Raw genomic sequence first — 19,897 nt, forward strand, 5'->3', positions numbered from 1 at the left:
GAGTAGCTGGGAATTTTAAGACAGCATCTATGTTTGTGACGCATCATTAAGCGAGTACTAGTTGTCCTGGGTGATGAATTTCTCCTTTGGGTAATGTTAGAAACTGGAAGCCAAGGGAAGCCCTTTGCCCCAACTCTACTTGGTGATAGGGCATTGGGACCATTAACTGCAGGGCCTGAAGAAATGTCCTCCTTGGAGAAACATCTCCTTAGAGGCTGACAGAGTGAATTCTGCCACCCTCCTTCTGTGCTCACCAAACAGCTGTTTGGACTGTTTTGGAGGTCTTTCTAGGGGATGGGCAGGCTCACGGTGAAGAGTGGAGAGGGCTTAGCTGTGATTGCTGCAGGCTGCAAGGTAGGCGTGCCCAAGAATACATCAAAGGCATTACTGCCGATCTCTGGAAAGAAGCACTGGTAATTAAAATATTTGCCATCTTTCTCTTGGAGGAGGACTTCTGTCCCATGACAACATAATGGCACTAATAAATGTGATCTGTCAGAGTGCGTGACTGGAAATGCATACGTTGGGTAGGGACTTAACACTGCTTTTAGTGAGCCTCTGTCCCTTCCATCTGGGGCAAACCTCTCCTCTTAGGCATTCAAGGCTACCCTTCTGCCTCCTTCAAGACTTGGTTCTCTCCATTATTCATTCCTTCTGTCTTGTATCTTCAACTATTTTCCTTACTTTGGCTTCTCTATTTTCCTTACTTTGGCTTCTCCCTCATATACATAAATAGGTGCAAACCTCCTCAAACCTTAAAAAACAAAACACACAAGGAAATGAAACCTTGAGGTCAGCCCCCTTTTTCTGACCTCTTACAGTCCAGCTCTTGTCTCCACTCCGCCAAAATTCTTGCTGGGGTTACAGCCACCTCCCAACTGCCAAGTTCAGAGTCCTGTTTCTGCCTTCAGACTTGCATCCTCTGTAGCAGTTGAGGCTCAAGAACACCCTTTCCTTTTTGAGAAGCACTCATCTGGCTTCTATACCATTACTCCCTCTTGAATTTCCCCTATATCTCTATCTTCTACCAATTCTGTGCAATATCCTTCACCACTTCTCTGTCTCTGTCCATGGCCAGAAATCAACGTTTCCCAGGTAATATCCTACCCTTGGTACTCACCTCTTTTCTCTTACTCTGTATATTTTCCCATATGAAATACTCGCCCACATGCCAATTGCCATTTTTGTAGATAAAATGTGACCAAATGTTAGCAATTTCATACGGTTCAACCCAAAATAATTTCCCCATCCCCATTTCCAGCCTTGATCTTTCTCCTAAGTTTAGACAAATATTTCCAATGATCAACTGGACATTTCCAGTTGGATTGTCCTCAGTCACCTCAAAATTAATGCATCTTAAATGGAAGCCTTATGGAAAGCATAAACTCCTTTACCTCGAGTATTCTTGATCTTGACTCATGGTGTTACTACCTCCTCTCTTTCCCAGGTTAGAAATTTCAGTCATTCTTGACCTGACTTGAAAAAATGAACTTTTTCACTTCCATAGCCAATCAGTCACAAAGCCAGAGAGTCCCACCTCATAAAGATCCCCACTGCATTATCTTAGATTAGACCACCGCCCTCTTTCACCTGGGGGATTGCATTGGCTTCATCTATAGCATTCCTGCTTCTATTTGCACTGCATTCCACTTCATCCTTTTTTTTTTTTCCAATCAAAAGACCTCATGTGTTTATTACTGAACCAACCCACTGGTGCAGAAGCATAATAACAGAGAAACGTCATTTCCTTGATGAAAACACATCTACCTTTCAGGTAGTAGGGAGGTTTACAGAGTGATGGGATAGGAACACATGACCTTCAGGCAACATAAATGTGTGTCATCTTATGTATGATCCCTTATAGAGCCAGCTTGGTTCTTCTCCAATGCTGCCTCTTGGAAGTTGTATCGGATTTTATTACCAGTTTTCATCTGAATCCACCGGATAATGGGACGATTCTGCTTTTGTCTCTTGGCCAGGAATCGCATGATCCTGAAAGTCTTGCGAGAAGACATGGCGAGACACAGTCAGCAGCACACAGCATGATGGTGGAGAAAGGAGAGAACCCCACTTCATCCTTTATCCTGCCCAAAAATATCTTTCTAAAAGGCAAACCTGGCCATGTGACTCCAAGATGCCTCATATTCCACTTCTTACGGCTCAGCTTCTGTGACCCTGACCCTCAAACCCTTCACCAGAGTCATTCTGATGGAATAGCTCGTTGTTTCCTGAAATGCCAGACTCTTTCACAACTCTGTGCTTTCTTCAGTCTGAATTGTTCTTCGCGTTCTCTTAGAACCTCCAGCTGAGCCTCTGAGAGCCGGTTTAAAAACCTTCTCTTATATCAAGCCTCCCCCAACTCTTCTAGCCAAGTTGGTCCTGTGATTTCCAGATGCTTTGCCCCATATTTCTATTTTAGCACTTTCCAGGTCATCTGGTAGTTTAATTTCTCCATTTACACATCGGTTGTCTCCCATAGATTAAAAACTCAGATCATGTCTCTCTTCCTTCTATATTCAGAGTATGTCCATTTCGTCTTTCGTTGAAGTGATTTGAGTGAGGCTCCCGTGGGATTTCAGAGGAAGTTGTATTCAACCTTTCCTTTAATATTCCTTGACAAATTAGAAAGACTCCCTTTTGACATAAGGTCCCTGTCTAATCTTGATGATCAGAAGGGAGGGGAGCCCAAAGTTGTTAGATCACGGATCTTCAGGATGCCAGCTGTTAGCAACACCCACTGAAACCCCAGACTAGAGCAGAGAAGGAAAGAGGAAACCACATCCAAGTCAATAACTCAGAGTTAATATAAAGAATTGAATCTCTGGCCATCTTCTCTCAGATATGGTGGGCTGCTCTTAATATGGCGGACCTGCCCCTACATTGCTTGGCCCCTGCCTAGCACACTGACTGCCATTCCATGCCTCCTGCTTGAGGCAGTACCAAGTTATTTGTATTTCTCTACATACAATGTACTCTGAACTGCCTCTTTGCTTTTGCTTATGCTGCTCTCTCTGCTCAGAATTATACTTCAGGTTCCCCTGTCCAGTGTTTTAAAAGTAGGCTTCATGCCTGGCACAGAACATGTGGGGTCTGAACTCACGACCCTGAGATCGATACCTGAGCTGAAATCAAGAGTTTGATGCCTGGGGCACCTGGGTGGCTCAGTAGGGGAAGCATCCGACTTCGGCTCAAGTCATGATCTCACAGTTCGTGAGTTCGAGCCCCGCATCGGGCTCTGTACTGGCAGTGTGGAGCCTGGAGGCCGCATTGAGGTCTGTATCTCCCCCTCTCTCTGCCCCTCCCCAGCCCCTGCTCACATTCTCTCTCTCTGTCTCAAAAATAAATAAACTTTTAAAAAATTAAAAAAGAGTTGGATGCTTAACCTACTGAGCCACCCAGGCACCCCTCCCCTAATCAGGATAAATTCAGCCATCACTTCTTCAAACCCATTTCTGACCCATCCCTTTTCCTTCCCAGGGTGGGTTAGATGCTCTTCTTAAGTGCCATCATGTGCACTGGCACAGGTTTTTTATGGCATAGTGTTGGCCAGCTGAGGAAATAAGTTCCTGAAATCTAGCCCAAGTTCCACTGCCTAGCATGTGCCTTGAGGGCTGAAATTGTTTTCTTTTTTGGCAGAGCTCGAACTCATGAACTGCGAGATCATGACCTAAGCCGAAGTCGGGTGCTCAACTGACAAAGCCACCTGAAATTGTTTCCTAATTCACACAAAGGCAGACTCATAGTGCCTTGTGTATATCCCCATCACTGTCATGACCAACCTCAGTGTACTATGAAGATTTGTCTATTTCCTCCACTGGAGCCCTGGGGGTCCAGCTCCTGTATCTAGAACAGTGTTTGGCCCTGAGTAATCGTTGAAAGAAATGTTTGCTGGATCCTCACAGTTCTTAAGAATTAGACACTGTTCTAGGAATCTTAGGTGCCTTAAGTCATTGATTTCTCATGACAATCATTGCACAAGAGTGAAAACGTTAGCACCAAGCAGTGAAGAAAGCTGCACACGTCACATGGCTGGTGAGTGTGGAGCCGGGACTTGCTGTAGCTGGGCTCCATGTAGCCCATTCTCTTAGCCACCCCACACAGCACCTCTTGACTGAAAACTTGTCCGGGCTCTGCTTCCGTGGATTTCTCCTCCTTCAGGAAAAATATGTCCTCGTGTGCCACATCTGGGAACCATACTCCCCATCAGGGCACTCGCAGATATCCGTGTGTCTCCTTTACACTGTGTAATCTCCTGTGCCCTTCTGAATGCTGGTTTCCAGTGGAGGCTGGTCCTGGCCTCCTTTCCTAGAGAATTCTAGGATGATGCCACATGCAGAAGGTGAGCTGAATGGTCATGTCTTCCAGGCAAAGGTGTGTGGGTGTGGGAGTGGTTTGCAGCAGAGGCAAGGCATGTATTGTGTAAGGAAGAGAGAAAACAGAGATGATTGCTTCAAGCAGAGTGACCGGAAGACAAGGACGAAGGCTAAAACCACGGGTGTCCTCACTGAGAATAATTACGTATAAAAAGGGAGGTACAGACCTAGAGTGCTCTGAGAACGGAGAGAGGCATCTGGAAAGCTTGGTGCTTTGTGGTCTCACATTCCTGGGAGAAAACTCCCAGGTCAGGCCCAGATTCTTGACCACGTCTGAGGTTCTCAGATGCTCTCTGATATGTGCTCAACCATTCCTCCCTCCTGGCCTCCGCCCCTCTTGGGCCGCAGCATCCATGTTAGCTGTGGAATGAGAAGGAGGCCTCAGAGGAGGCGTCTGGCTGGCTCTGGGCTGAGGCGAGCCGCTTCACATAAGAAATGCCAGCGGTGGGTGTGAGGCCGGGCCAGTGGCGCAGGCGGTCGGGAGTCGGGAATTTGGTCTCTTGCCCTCACACTGACTCAGCCTGTGGCCTGTGGGTCACAGCCTACGGTGACTCGGTTTCTCAAACCTTGGCACAGGGGTAATGACACTCGCTACTTTGTGAGGGGTAGTAATTAAGGGTTGCAAACTGCGTGGCAATGCAGGGATGAAAGGGGTTAAACACAAAGTGTAATTGGGATGCATGATCCATGTCAGGGAAACATATAGGGAAACATGGTACCTGTGTTGTGTATTGGAGTCACATCGGTCCCCAAACTAAAGTCAAGAGGAAAACATGGATTTGTACGTGGGATGTGTGTTCAAAGGCTGACGCTTTGCCCTGTAGTTTTGTGAACAGGAAGAGGACCGAGTCTCAAATGTCACATAGTTCAGGTTTTGCTTCGGAGACCTTGCTCCTTTACCGTTCAAACCCCGCAGCGATCTCGCTGACAGAAAACATGTCCCAGGTGAGCGCGGCTGGACAGTGGGTAGAAGGTAGGCACATCCTCGCTTCCAGAGTGGCCTTTCATCAGCGGCTCGAGAATGTGAACGTGCTTACTCCAGTTCTCAAAGGCCTGTGGCCCGTCCCACTTCCTCCTGGCACCTGACCCCATTCCACCGCCCCGGAGCACCTTGGGACAAGAAGCCACAGATGATGTGGCTCGTGACAGAGCTGTGATTACAGAACGCTACTCTGCTCTCTTGTTTTCACCTGTGCTGCCCTGGGATCCTGGCATGGCTTCTGTTGAATCGGTCAACCTGATACCGTATGTGGGGCCAATTTTCTGGAAATGAACATCACGGTGTCTTGTTGGAGAAACCAGAGTGCCTTAGAGACCGCAGAGGAATGCTACAGACGTCACATCACTGTGTGTGTGGAAACTGGGCAGTGACATGCCTGGTGGATGTTTGTCTCCTCTGTGCCTTGATGTGTGAAGAGATTAAATAATGAAGAAAAAGGGTCAACCCTGTAATGTCCCGAAAAGCTTTGGATTCTCCAAGGTTCATCAGGTTAGGCAATAACTGGACCATCAGATCATCAGGGAGTTCACGATTTTGTTCAAAAGCTGTACTGAGCTCTTTTTGAGCACTTTCTGTGTGCCAAGCACTATTCTGGGTGTTGGAATATATGGCAGTGCACGAGCCAGATGAAAAACTTGTATCTTATGTGGGTATCATTCTGGAGGAGAGATGCCCATAGTGGAGGAGAGATGCCCATAGTGGAGGAGAGATGCCCATAGTGGAGGAGAGATGTCCATAGTGGAGGAAAGTGCTTGTAGCATCACCACTTGAATGATTACTTCTGTTTCTGGCTGTCCTGTCTCTGTGCAGGATTAGGACCGTGGTCCAATCCTAGTCCCACTGCTGCCTTCTCTATAAATGAGCAAGAATGAAAATGTCTAAAATGAGGGGTGGTGGTAGTTGTTTTTACCTTAGAAGTGGGAGTGATGTTAAAAGTATTTAACAACTGGTATAGCATAGGTGCTGAAGCATCACAATGGATACTGTGGTCCCGGCTGGGCCAGTGTTAACCCTTTAGATTCTGGGTCATGCCAAGGTCCAGAGGACTCAGAAAAAAGGCTGAGGTAGCTGAGATAGTGAGAGGCTTCACAGAGGGGGTGTTTGGGGAACATCTGTTTACCAAGTGGAACAGAAATATTCCGATACTTGAACTGCTGTATCCGCACTGGACGAATATTGATCCTACTCTTGAAAGGCTCTAGAAGAAGGATATGCCCATGTAAGGTCTCAGTCAACATCCAACAGCCAATGGAGGAAATGCTGTTAATTAAAAAAATTTGAATCTGGGGCGCCTGGGTGGCTCAGTCAGTTGAGCGAATGACTTCGGCTCAGGTCACGATCTCGCGGTCCCTGAGTTCGAGCCCCGCGTCGGGCTCTGTGCTGACAGCTCAGAGCCTGGAGCCTGTTTCAGATTCTGTGTCTCCCTCTCTCTGACCCTCCCCCATCCATGCTCTCTCTCTGTCTCAAAAATAAATAAACAAAAAAAATTAAAAAAAAAATTTGAATCTGAGTTGGGACTGAGTCTCCACCACCTTATGAGCTAACTTTGAAAACAAGGTGGCCTTAGAAGTCATGGGAAGTGGCAGCCGGGTGGAGCAGAGCTGTCCGGGACACCCAGGCCCAGCGAAAATAAACAGTCTTCACTGAAAAGACTGCAACAGCCTTGGGACATGCTCTGATGCGGTGATGTTTTCTTCTGGATCTACCCTTGCCTGGTCAGTGCTTGGTTCACAGAGGAGCTGGCCAAGGAGGAAGCCACACCCCTTGGCAGGTAGACTGGAAACGCTGTTGGCAAGGAGCATGTGCCATGCAATCCTAGTTGTGGCTGCCGGGGTGCCAGCATATTACTGGTCCTTCAGGTTTCTAGTTTGTCATCATGGCTGACAACACCTCCTGGCTTTTATTGAAGGCCTAATTGGAGAGTGTCTGATGCCCAGAGGGCTTTGCTGGTTGACTACCTTGAAAGTGGTAGAAGAGAGATATTGAACTGAGGTGAGCTGTTCCCCGTGCATTCTTTCCTCCCTCACAGGTGGAGCCTGGCAAAAAAAATATCTTCTCTATGGGATACACACAATAACTCCAAGATGGCTCAAGCGATTAGAGGCTGGCTACCCGAGAGAGTTACCGGCCCACCTAAAAAGGAACATAGCCTAATCTCATCAAATTTGCTGGCAAATTATTTGTGGGGTAAAAGAGGGGTGTCAATTACACTCTTTTCCAGGGAAATGCCCCATCTATGGCCTCTGTTGGATTCCCACATTTACACCGCTGACAAGTGGTGACAAGAGGACACCAGGAGAGTTCATTCACAGACTTGCCAGAATACTGTGACGTAGCGCACAGAGAGCTGGGCCAATCAGGTTTTGCCCCTTGTGAATGTGGCCCAGGAACTATAGAGAGTCTGGGATGGGGATAAGTAGGGGCGGTGGCTGACAATCACTGGGTGGAGTCGGAGTAGGGGTGCTTGAGGCATTCACGGCTGTGCAGGTCAGATGGTGGAGGCGGAAGTAGGGGAAGAAAACAGGCAATATTGGGGTGTAGCTGCTTCATTGCTTCATTCAGCCATTATTAATGAGTACCTACTCTACATCAGGCACTCTTACAGGTGCTGTGGGTATAGCTGTGAACACAGCAGCCCACGTGGAGCTGACGTTCTAGTGGGGAGACATAAAATAACTGAGAAAAAGAAAAATGTATTAGATAGTGATAAATGCTGGGAGTTTTAGAAATAATGCGGAAAAAAATGGAGGGGGAATAGATAGAACAAAACTGGTGAAGTTGAGGCATCTGATCAATGATGAATGGAAGGGTTTCGTTACACCATTTTGAGCATGTTTAAAATTTTTCATAACAAAAAATTTTAAAAAGAATTCAGGTAAGTTGGAGAGGAAGTATTAAGGGAGGGTGGGCTTACAATTTCAGATAGAGGGAAGGCTTCACTGAGAAGATGACGTTTGAGCAAAGACCTAAAAGAAGTGACAAGGAGAGAGCTGGGGATGAATATTCCAGGCAGAGGCAACAGCAAGTGCAGAATCCCTGAGACGGGGATGTTCTTAGAGTTTAAAGGGTCACTGGGTAGGCAGCATGGCCAGTCACAGCAGTGTGACTGAGGCGGAGGGAGTGAAAATCGTATAGGATCTGTGGGTCATGGTAAGAATTTAGTCTGTTTCTCTGACTGAGATGGGGAGCCACTGGAGCATTTTGAGCAGAGCAGTGACGTGAGTGGAGACAAGTTTTGGCAGATCTTGGAGATTTTGGAGTGAAGGTCTATTAATTTCTACCTCTGAGGTCAACTGAGTGTCCTTGAAGCTACAACCACCCTCAGTGCTTTCAAGACCTAGCTCAATTATAGCTCCCGGTCTTGGATGTCCTTGGAACTCTGTATCTTCTTCATTTCTTCTGTGGACCCATAATAAGTCTTGTTGATTTGACTTGGCTTCAGGGGGTCTCTACTCCTCAAATCGAAACAAATCACAAGGAAAGCCACTTTTTTCTCATTGTATGGCTGCCACTCTTGGAGAGCAGGCAAGGTACGCTTTAGAAGCACTTAGGCTGTTGGTAGCTCAGAAGGTAAGGAGACAACACCATAGCTGAGGAGGTGAGGGGACAACATCACCACTCAGGAGGTTAGAGGACAACACCACAGCTCAGGAAGTGAGAGAATGATACCACAGCTCAGGAGGTAAGAGAACACCACCACAGCCCAGGAGGTGAGAGAACGCCAACATAGCTCAGGAGGTGAGAGAACAACACCACACAGCTCAGGAGGTGAGAGGACAACACCACAGCCGAGGAGCTGAGGGGACAATACCACAGTCTAGGAAGGGAGGGGATAACAACACTACAGGCCAGGAGGGTGAGGGAACACCACCACAGCTGAGGAGGTGAAAGGATAATACTACAGTCTATTCAAAGTAACATTCCCTCTGATTTCATTAGCTCTCAGGTAGTCTAAACTTCTGAGTTTAGGTATTTTTGCTTAGAAACTTCAGAACAAGGACTACACTTGAACCAAAAATAAATTTATTTTTTTTTAATTTTTTTTTCAACGTTTATTTATTTTTGGGACAGAGAGAGACAGAGCATGAACGGGGGAGGGGCAGAGAGAGAGGGAGACACAGAATCGGAAACAGGCTCCAGGCTCTGAGCCATCAGCCCAGAGCCTGACACGGGGCTCGAACTCACGGACTGCGAGATCGTGACCCGGCTGAAGTCGGACGATTAACCGACTGCGCCACCCAGGCGCCCCAAATTTAGATACATTTATTTTTAAATCCCTGTTATGAGAAATAATAAAATCCAAGGCATTCCCTATGCTCCTCAAGTACTGAAATGTGAACCACTACCCAGAAGACGTACAACTGAGTCAAGATGGCCATTAAGGAGAAGAGATTTTAATTATTATTTCTTTTGCATTTGGTGGTTCAAACAGGTGCCTTCCTTCAGAGTCGTATTTTACTTGGAAGTTTTCATGTCAATAAAGTTGAAGAACTCCTAAAAACAGCACCTAGTGCTGAGTCTGCCAGAGTCCAAGCCCTCCAGTCCCCGAAGTCAACTTCTCTACTTACTCGGATCTAAACCCAGAAAAGCCACCCCTTCCAATGCTTTCATGTGAGCCTTGCCCACAGAAAACTCTACCAAAGCCAGGACTCACACATGTAAATGTGCTGAAGGTGCCCGTGTGACTTCCTCAGATGAGAATGTCACAAAACCAGTTCGTTAGACACCTCTCATGCTCTAGCTAATGAATGAACAAGTATGAGCTGGACAGCTTCTTCTAATAATGTAGTTTGCCTGTGGAATCCTTTTGTACCCAGAATGGGTGAGCCAAATGCTATATCTTCTCCCCATTGTAAAAGTTTTACTGAGAAAGGAAAATTAAAAAAAAAAAAAAGACTTTTTTGAATCTACTGCACTCTTTAACTTGTGATAGGAAGACCTGCCTCCCGTATTGAGGCTAATTAGCATGTACCTAGCGTTTATATACAGTGTTCTATATTTCCCTCCTACGATAGTCTATAATCCTTTAATGCCTATCAACTACCTCTCTCTCATGAAATTGACTGCTTTTAGCAATCTTCTTTTATGGAAAATGGTGGGTTAGGTGGAGAAGATGGCTGAATCCTTTTGAATCCTTCCTGGGAGTGTACGGGTGCTGGGATAGAGTCAGAATGCACGTTAGTCAGCGTTGGTGCACGCAGAGAAGCAGTGATCTTGAGCTGGGGCCCACCTCAAACCACCATGGCTGAGCCCTCTTACAGTTGTTACCCCAGGCAAACTAGTGTGAATTTGTACCCTCATCAACATTATGTCTTTCTCTAAAACATGATAGAAACGTGGGGAGAAGGGGGCTCTTGCCTATCCTTGTGGGCATGTGTTTTTTGTGTTTTGTTGTTGGTGGTGGGTTCTTTTTATTTGTTTGTTTGCGGTTTTTTTGTTTGTTTTGTGTGACTCAGCCTGAACACCTACACTCAAGGAAGCAAAATTGCAGGATGGTCCCCAAAAGTGAGGACTCCATTGTCACAAGGGCATTGGTTCTTCCAGGCCATGAGGATATTTAGAAGGGTGCTGGCAGAGGTTTCTTTCCCTCAGTTCTGCGTCAAACTGAGCCCCAGAGACAATGACCTACGTATTGAGGAGATTCTGGCTCAAATATAACTTTGACCCCATCTCTTTTTTTGATCCGAAGTACCTAAATTAGAATAATCTCAGTTTATGACTATGAGCAGGGAGACAATGGGAACTATCAGCCTATGCACAGCTGCCAAAACCTTCCCCAAGAAGCAAACTGGTTTTCAAAGGATGATTAGCTAATAACACATTCTATAAATACCTGCCACTTCATTAATATGCCTAAGCCAAGTTAATTTGCTCTGGCTTTCCGTCAAGGTCACCCAAAGCTTGGAGCCAGTGTTCTTCACTCTGGTGTGGTTTTTCAGTTCAAAACAATGACAGAGATCATTTTCTTCTGACTCCCTATGGGAGTATTATCATTTTGCTTCCTGTATTAGCTGCTATAACAAATAGACCAAACATTTTTTCATGGTTAACACAATAGGAGTTTATTTCTCCCTCATTTCCTGACTGGCAGGCTTTTCTCCATTTGATGATCCTGAGACCCAAGCTTCTTCCATCCTGCCTGATGTCTTGCCTGAGATCAGTGATAACTCTGCAATGAAAGAGGGAGTAAAAATGTTGATGGACATCTAGCCATTTATGTGCATTATTTGTTATGGTCCTTTAAAATGTGGTGTCACTTTGGAACATGCCCAATTTTTATATTCTGCCTCTTATACAAAATCTTTAACTGCCCATGAAAGTCATGGAGGAAAAGTCAATATTACATACCTAGTGTGTGTGAATTCAGGCCCGTCAGGGCCTGTCAAGAGGCTGGGAGGAATTCTGTCTGCATGAGATCTGGATGAACGTCAAGGAGAGACAGCATGTGGCTGAGCTGGCCATGAAAATAGAAATCTTTTACTTTGCAGACAGTGACCTGGACGAGGAAAGAAGCACTATAAGAAAAGAAAATGGTCTGAAGCTTCTGGGTCTATGGATTCTGCAGGGGTGCGTGGGGCTGGCTATAGAGAGAGATAATTAAGGATAGCACTATTGGGACTTTTGGGACTTATAAGAATCAAACCTCCTACACAGCTTACTATTTACACATGACTTTACCATTCTACTGTATTCATCAGATAACTTAATTATTCTAGAAAACTCTTATCTGGGAGGTAAAAGTTGCAGATAATTTGGGGCACCTGGGTGGCTCAGTTGGTTAAGTGTCTGACTTTGGCTGGGGACATGACCTCGTGGTTTATGAGTTTGAGCCCCGAGTCAGACTCTCTGCTAGCAGCGAGGTGCCTGCTTCGGATCCTCTCTCTCCCTCTCTCTCTGCCCCTCCCCCACTCTCTCTCTCTCTCTCTCTCTCTCAAAAACAAACGTTTTTAAAAAGTTGCAGGTGATTTTATTGATTATTGCAGGGACTTGCTGATAGACCTGTAAAGTCTTTAATTTGAAAAAGCCAATTATGGAAACAGCCCAAATGTCCATCAACTGATGAATGGATAAAGAAGATATGGTGCATATATATAATGGAATACTACTTGGCGATTAAAAAGAATGAAATCTTGCCCTTTGCAGGAACATGGATGGAACTGGAGGGTATTATGCTAAGCAAAATAAGTCAGTCAGAGAAAGACAGATATTACATGATTTCACTCATATGTGGATTTGAGAAACTCAACAGATGAACATAGGGAAAGGGAAGGAAGAATAAGATTAAAGACAGAGGGAGGCAAACCGTAAGAGACTCTTAAACACAGAGAAAAAACTGAGGGTTGCTGGGTAGGGGCATGGGTTAAATGGGTGACAGGCATTAAGGAAGACACTTTTTGGGATGAGCACAGTGTGTCATATGTAAGAGCTGAATCGATGGGTTCTAATTCTGAAGCCAAGACTACACTGTATGTTAACTTGAATATAAATAAATTTTTTAAAAAGCATTAAATGATAGCTTATAACCTAGGACTTGAAGCCTCTTGCTTCAAAATCTTTGCCTTGTTTTGTCTACCAATACTAGATTTCAATATCATGATGCTTCCTCAGTCCTGAACATGCCCTCACATTGAAACACCTGTCTCAAGCCAGCCTTCAAAATCTCACTAACTGTATCTCCCTAGCCCCTCTCGCTCTGCAGTGTGACCGAGATTCTGAGGACAAGTGCTCTCCTGCACCGCTGTGAGCAAAAAGCTCGGCTTTGCCTTATCAACGAGTTGTTTGGGTGCTAGTTTACACAGCCAGCGTTCCACGATGCCTTCCGGTCCAGAGCCTTTGTGCCAACTTCCAAAGGGGAGGGAAAGTGAAACAACATGAAAGTTACACTTGAATGAAGAAAGTGTCCCATGGCAGGTCCAAGCCACTGAGTAGGCCCAAATGTCTCATACTTCAAGTTACTAGAGGTCGTTTGAACAATGCGAGAGAAAGACCCACCTCCAGACTGTGATTCAGAGAACTACAACAAGTAGCCAGAGTTGTTGTGGGATAGCAGGGGGCAATGGTCCTTGTAGGAAGATCCTGAGGGTGGAGAGCGGCAGAAGGAAGAAGAAAAATAAATGGTGTCCAAGACTACACTCAAGACACCTGAGCGGCCCTTGAACAGGCAGCAATATATATTCTGTGGATAAGGCTCTTCGCCCAGATCCTAGCTACTTTTTTCTACACTGTGCTCCCCAAGCCAGGGTCTGCGTGGTTATGCACAAAAGTTGGCATTTGGGAGACCTCTGGTCATAAAAGCAGAGTCCCTCTGTGATCTGTTTCTATACACCTGAGCAACCACGAGAAAGAGAAAATAGGAGAAGAGCAAAAGAATGTCTAGAAGCTGCCCAGAAAATGAAACTGAGAGACAGAGTAAAGGCTTATAGGCTCTGTGCTATGGAGGAAGAAAAGAAGAAAGGGAGTTAAAAAATAGAAGATATCCAGAGTGGGAAAGAGTCGAGATCACAGGAGAACAGTCTATCAGGAGAGAAGCTGCCTTCTTCCTGATGCACTGAGATCTTCTCAGCCCTGAGGACAATAGGACAGTGGAGCAACATCTAATTCGGGGCTGGGTTAGGGATGGGGGGAAAAAATGAGGAGAATCTGTAATCTCTACAGGGTAAATATTTGCATTAAATGCCACCGATAAAACCTTCACTTTTCCCAAGAAAATTAACAGGTGATCCGTCATTCACATCATAAGTTAGTGAGTTGGCTTACTTGCCTCCTGATAGTTACATGAGGAGTGAGAAAATTTGAGTTTGTATGAAGGTAGGGGAGTTGGAAGGGTATAGGGGCACTGGGGGAATGAGAGGGAAAAGTTGTGTAGAGCTTGACACAGTTCAGAAGAGATCAGATATGACAGGATGTCACCATGGGGCCCTGAAGCCAGAGGAAGTAGTTTGACATTCAATGTGGGGGAGGGGGGCGCGGGGGGGGGGTGCAGGATGTTCTCACAGGGGAGAACAGGACCAGACAAACTTACTTATAAATTTATTTCCCGGGCCAGAAATTCTGGGAATTGTATTGGCTAGAGTTTGTAATTTGTATGATGCAAATATGGTTAGCACTGGCCCCGTGCCCGAAAAGGGAATGCTTTACTTTACGAGGTAGTTAGGAAAAGATCTTAAGAATAAAACAGAAACCTCAAAGATCTGAGCTTTATATATAAAGACAGCAGCCTGTTTTTCTGCAAGTGGAACAGATCATCTGCTCAAGGATGTAGGCCCTCTTCACTCTCAAGTCCAAGTGCTGAGAAACCAACACCGAGAACCTGGAAGCTGGGTTTGTGTCCTTGGAGAGCCCTGGTGATGTTCAGCTATGTGTTGAGACCCGGTAAGAATTGTAAGCTCTCCTTTCTCCCAGCTTGCCTGCTGCAAAGCAGAAAAAAATAAATACAAATAAGGGCCAGAGAGGTATTTCACTTGGAGAAGGTCCCAGGAAGACACAAATAATTTATTAAGTGGAGCAGATGTGGCCAGAGAAAAAGACTGGCCAGAGAAAATCCATCGGAAGAGCCTGGTCCTTGCTGATAGTTGATCTGGAAGACATCCTGAGATTTCTACACCCTTTAAAAGTGACCCAGCATCACCTGCACCGCCAGCCTCATCATGGTAAATATTTATTTAACACACATATACATAAAGTATAGAACATTGCATTTAAAAAAATAACATTTATTGAACTTACCTTTAATATAGAGGAGTGTGAAGAAGTAAACAAACAAAAGGATAGGTTATAATCCTACTTTTGATAAAATAGATCAATAAACAAACCTATCCACATGGTCACAAAACACAAATATACAGAGAGGCATAATCCATGATTTGTTTATCCAGTTCCTGATTGATGGGTACATTCTCTTTGTTTTCTTTTTTTTTTTTTTTGGTACTACAGATTTTGCCACTAAGAATATCTTTGCATGAACACCTTGGTGAACATTCACCCAGATACCCGTAGGTTAAATGTCTAGCATTAGCATGGCCGAGTTAAAGGGATATGCATAAAAATCATGGCAGGTTACAGCTACCTTTCATTGAGCAATTATTATGGGATGCAAAGAGTTCTATATATTATTTTTAACCCTTACAACAACCTTGAAGGCCCATTAATGTGATCAGTGGTTCCAGGAGGGGTGAACTGGAATTCAGGTTGAAGAAGGCACCTGCCTAGGTAACGGAGCTATGAGTGACAGAACTGGAATTGAGTTCCAAGTCTTTCTGATTCGGAACTGATGTGGTCATCTAAAGGTTACAAATCACATTGAAGAGAAGATCATCACACAGGAAGGGTCTTGGCCAGCTACTCGTCCAAGTCTTTTATTTTTTTTTTTTAATTTTTTTCAACGTTTTTTATTTATTTTTGGGACAGAGAGAGACAGAGCATGAACGGGGGAGGGGCAGAGAGAGAGGGAGACACAGAATCGGAAACAGGCTCCAGGCTCCGAGCCATCAGCCCGGAGCCCGACGCGGGGGTCGAACTCACGGACCGCGAGATCGTGACCTGGCTGAAGTCGGACGCTTAACCGACTGCGCCACCCAGGCGCCCCTCATCCAAGTCTTTTAATTTCAGATATGGCGGAGACACCTCGAATGTTTTGCCCAAAGCCTGTGGGGCTGGGTCAGGATCAAGGTCCCTTCTCCTGGGACAGTGATCCTTTAAGCACATCAGTGGGTATGCATGTTTGGGGCCACAGAGGCCCTTCACCCAAAGAAAAGCTTGTATGAAACATATAAACTCAGAGCTGCTCTCCTTGAATCGAGGGAGGAGGCCCAGAGCCTGGCTGGCCCTCATTCTCCACATATTCTCTCTGTCGGCACCTTTGCGGAGCAATTTGAAAACCACCGGTGTCGGGGCGCCTGGGTGGCGCAGTCGGTTAAGCGTCCGACTTCAGCCAGGTCACGATCTCACGGTCCGTGAGTTCGAGCCCCGCGTCGGGCTCTGGGCTGATGGCTCAGAGCCTGGAGCCTGTTTCCGATTCTGTGTCTCCCTCTCTCTCTCTCTGCCCCTCCCCCGTTCATGCTCTGTCTCTCTCTGTCCCAAAAATAAATAAACGTTGAAAAAAAATTAAAAAAAAAAATAAAACAAAGAAAACCACCGGTGTGGAAGCCATATATGTGACCTTAATCATGCTTGGTGTCCTGGGCAACCCCGAAGCTCTGACCTCTCCCTCCAAACACCTACGGCCTTGCGGGCCACCGTTCGCTCTGGTGTCCCTTGCCCACATCCCCCTGCCGATGGGAGGTCTTGGTGATTGGCCCAAGAGTGCTTCCTGCTTATTGCACATGCTATGACAGCAGTTTGTACTGAGGACCCTGGGGTTATATATATAAAAAAAAAAAAAAACCACCATTATATAAGGAGGAAAAGTAGAAGGAAGAAGGAATATCTTTTAAACATTTTTTAAATATGAAACTTTCCTCTCCTGCCTGGGGTAGCATTGGTGAGGTACCACTGCTAAACTGACGAGTGTGATAAGCATTCTTGGGCCGGATGCACCATGAGAAGATGGATAAAAACACCAGGAGCCATGCAGCTATAAAGGAAGCCAAACAGGAAATTTGATGTGAATCATCAGAAAACAGACTGTACGAGAGAGGGGCCACGGGGCTTAGTCAGAGATAAAGCACGCGTTGCGTTGTTCAGGGCGGTGAACGGGAGGAATCACGTTAGCCAAATCGAAGCTAGAGGTGCAGAGCGTCCAGGTTTACGTAAAGCTGATGTTAACGGATTATGCTGTTGGAGACAGGACAGTTTAGGAAATTGGAAATGAACTCTAGCTTTAGGCACTATGAAAAGAGGCCACATTGTGGTGCCTGGGTGGCGCAGTCCGTTGAACGTCCGACTTCAGCCAGGTCACGATCTCACGGTCCATGAGTTCGAGCCCCGCGTCGGACTCTGTGCTGACAGCTCGGAGCCTGGAGCCTGTTTCAGATTCTGTGTCTCCCTCTCTCTCTGCCCCTCCCCCATTCATGCTCTGTCTCTCTCTGTCCCAAAAATAAATAAACGTTGAAAAAAAAATTAAAAAAAAAAAAAGAAAAGAGGCCACATTGATGTCACCAGTGATACCGGGTTTCTGAGGTGCTATAAAAACCTTTGGCGGACCGTGCGGCCTCAGCTCATCTCATGTCCACTTGTCCACCCATTTCTGTGTCACCTGCCACCATGGGGGGGCCAGGAGGCAGTTAGCATTGTCATGCTTGCTGGCGGGCACGGAATAATTGGAGTTACACACAGACAAGCCGGGTTCCATTCAGTAAGACGTTCATCCGAAGGGGAGTGAGGCTCCCTACATTCTCGGCCCTTTTGAGGGAGGTCCCAAGAGTTGTCACTCCAGGCGAGGGTCTTCTAGTCCCTAGTTTTCTCCTCTAACTGGTCTCTCCCACATATGCAGGGAGTGGGAGGGAAAGGTGGGAGGTCATCAAGAACTGTGATGCTGACCGAAAGCTGGACAACCCCAAGCGCTGAAAGAGCCCAGGGCTCCTTTTCCCCAGAAGGGAACTTTGGAGGCAACGCTGCCTCCTGCTCACACGGGCTCCCACTCTGAGCCTCAGAACTGACAACATTTGCAGATCCATCGATACAATACCAATAAGAGGAAGTCAGAGTGGTTTTGAAGATGTTCAAGCCCTATCCCGTGAGGACACTAACAGGCTGGAATGGAAGTTAGCAGAAAGTGTGGTAGAAGGAGCCTGGGCTTGGACTCTGGAGCTATGGTTTCAAGGGCCCCTCTTGCCCCTGGGCTTGGGGGCTTACATTTTGTTTCTTTCCTTTCCCCTTATATACAGAAGCGGGACTAGAGGATCTCTGAGGCCAGTCCCACCAACACTGGTGGTAGGGTGCTATCTCCTGACTGCCTGCCCCCCTCCATCGTTCCCCTCTCCAAGCCACCTCATGTAGTGATGAATGTAACGCTTACTGAGTATCTGCTATGGCACCATTCACAGTGCTTCATGGATATGCACTCGCTTAATCTTCATACAATCCTATGGGGTAAATACTACTATTTTTATCTCACAGATGATGGAACCGAGAGAAATTAGCCCTGCGTCACATAGCTAGGAGGTGCCAAAGCCAGGATAGAAACATCATACTGCCTCAAAAGAGTACGGTCATTCAAAAGCGGGCAGAGGACTTGAATAGACATTTCTCCGAAGAAGACACAAATGGCCAATAAGCCCAATAAAGATGTCCAATGTAACTAATCATTAGGGAAATGCAAATCAAACTCATAATGAGATACCACTTTACCCATTAGGATGGCTATTTTATCTATCTATCTATCTATCTATCTACCTATCTATCTATCTCTCTACCAAACCCAGAAAATTACAAGTGTTGGCTGAGGATGTGGAGAAATTCGTATCCTGTGTTTTGTTTGTGGGAATGTAAAATGGTGCAGCTGCTGTGGGAGACAGTTTGTTCTTCAAAAACTTAAATATAGAATTACCGTATTGATCCAGTCATTCCACTCCTAGGTACATACTCGAAGGACTGAAAGCAGGATCCCAAACAGGTCCTCGTACACCGACGTTCGTAGCAGCTGTATTCACAACAACCCAAAAGGGGAAACGACCCAAATGTCCATCTACAGATGAATGAATAAACAAAACATCTGCCCATCTACAGATGAATAAATGAATAAAATAAAACAAAACAAATACGCAATCGAATATTATTCAGCCTTAAAAAGGAAGGCAGTTCTGACCCCTGCTCCAACATGGATGAACCTTAAAGACATTACATTACATAAATAAACCAGTCACAAAAGGACAAATATTGCATGTTTTCACTTAGATGAGGTACATAGACTAGGCAAATTCATAGATACAGAAAATCAAATGAAGGTCACTAAGGGCTGGGCAAAGGCAATGGGTCGTTGTTTAAGGGGTGCAGAGTTTCTGTCTGGGACGATGAAGAGGTTGTGCAGGCAGATACTGGTGATGGTCACACAACAATGTGGATATATTTAATGTCGCTGAATGACAGACTTAAAAATGATGAAAATGGCCAATCTTATGTATATTTTGCCACAACAAAAGAGTGCAGATGCCTCCCTAGAAGCATCATGTCCCCCCCCCTTTATCACTCTTGGTGGGTCCCCACTTCCCCTCCAACTGAGCCACAGCACATCGGCTGCAGGCAGGAGGTCCCCTCACAAAAGCCAGGCTCCCGTCTGCTTCCCTACCCCTGTGCTCCTAGCCCCCTTTCACCACCCTCAAGAAGTAGGTGCAAGAAGTCTTTGCCTGTCTCCACTGGTGCTCTGGGCACTTTTAGGAATTTCCTGAAGACTTGAAGTCTGTGCCACGATCGTAAGGCTGAATGATACATTGTCTTGTACCCGTGTCTGCAGGTGTAATGACTCTGCGTCACTCTTTGGATCCAGAGTAAAGGACAGAGGTGGAAATGCAGCAAACGATAAATAAATGCTTTGTGACTTGCCTTGAAACAAAAGTACTGCTGACTTATACATCAACTCTGGCCTCTA

General features: G+C 45.9%; 1 long non-coding RNA gene and 1 pseudogene across 1 annotated transcript; both read right to left on the reverse strand.

Annotated features, from left to right (window-relative positions):
- Positions 1-807: 807 nt before the first annotated feature.
- LOC123385712 lies at positions 808-3,151 on the reverse strand (annotated as a pseudogene).
- A 6,510-nt stretch (positions 3,152-9,661) lies between these two features.
- On the reverse strand, positions 9,662-19,792 carry LOC123385513. Its single transcript, XR_006598174.1, has 3 exons — positions 18,860-19,792; positions 11,722-11,869; positions 9,662-11,542 (listed from the first exon to the last, which is right to left on the reverse strand). It is a non-coding gene; the product is annotated as an uncharacterized LOC123385513 (long non-coding RNA).
- Between the last annotated feature and the right edge of the window lie 105 nt (positions 19,793-19,897).

The sequence above is a fragment of the Felis catus genome, chromosome B2 (assembly GCF_018350175.1).
Source record: "Felis catus isolate Fca126 chromosome B2, F.catus_Fca126_mat1.0, whole genome shotgun sequence".
In the NCBI taxonomy this organism is placed as follows: Eukaryota; Metazoa; Chordata; class Mammalia; order Carnivora; family Felidae; genus Felis; species Felis catus.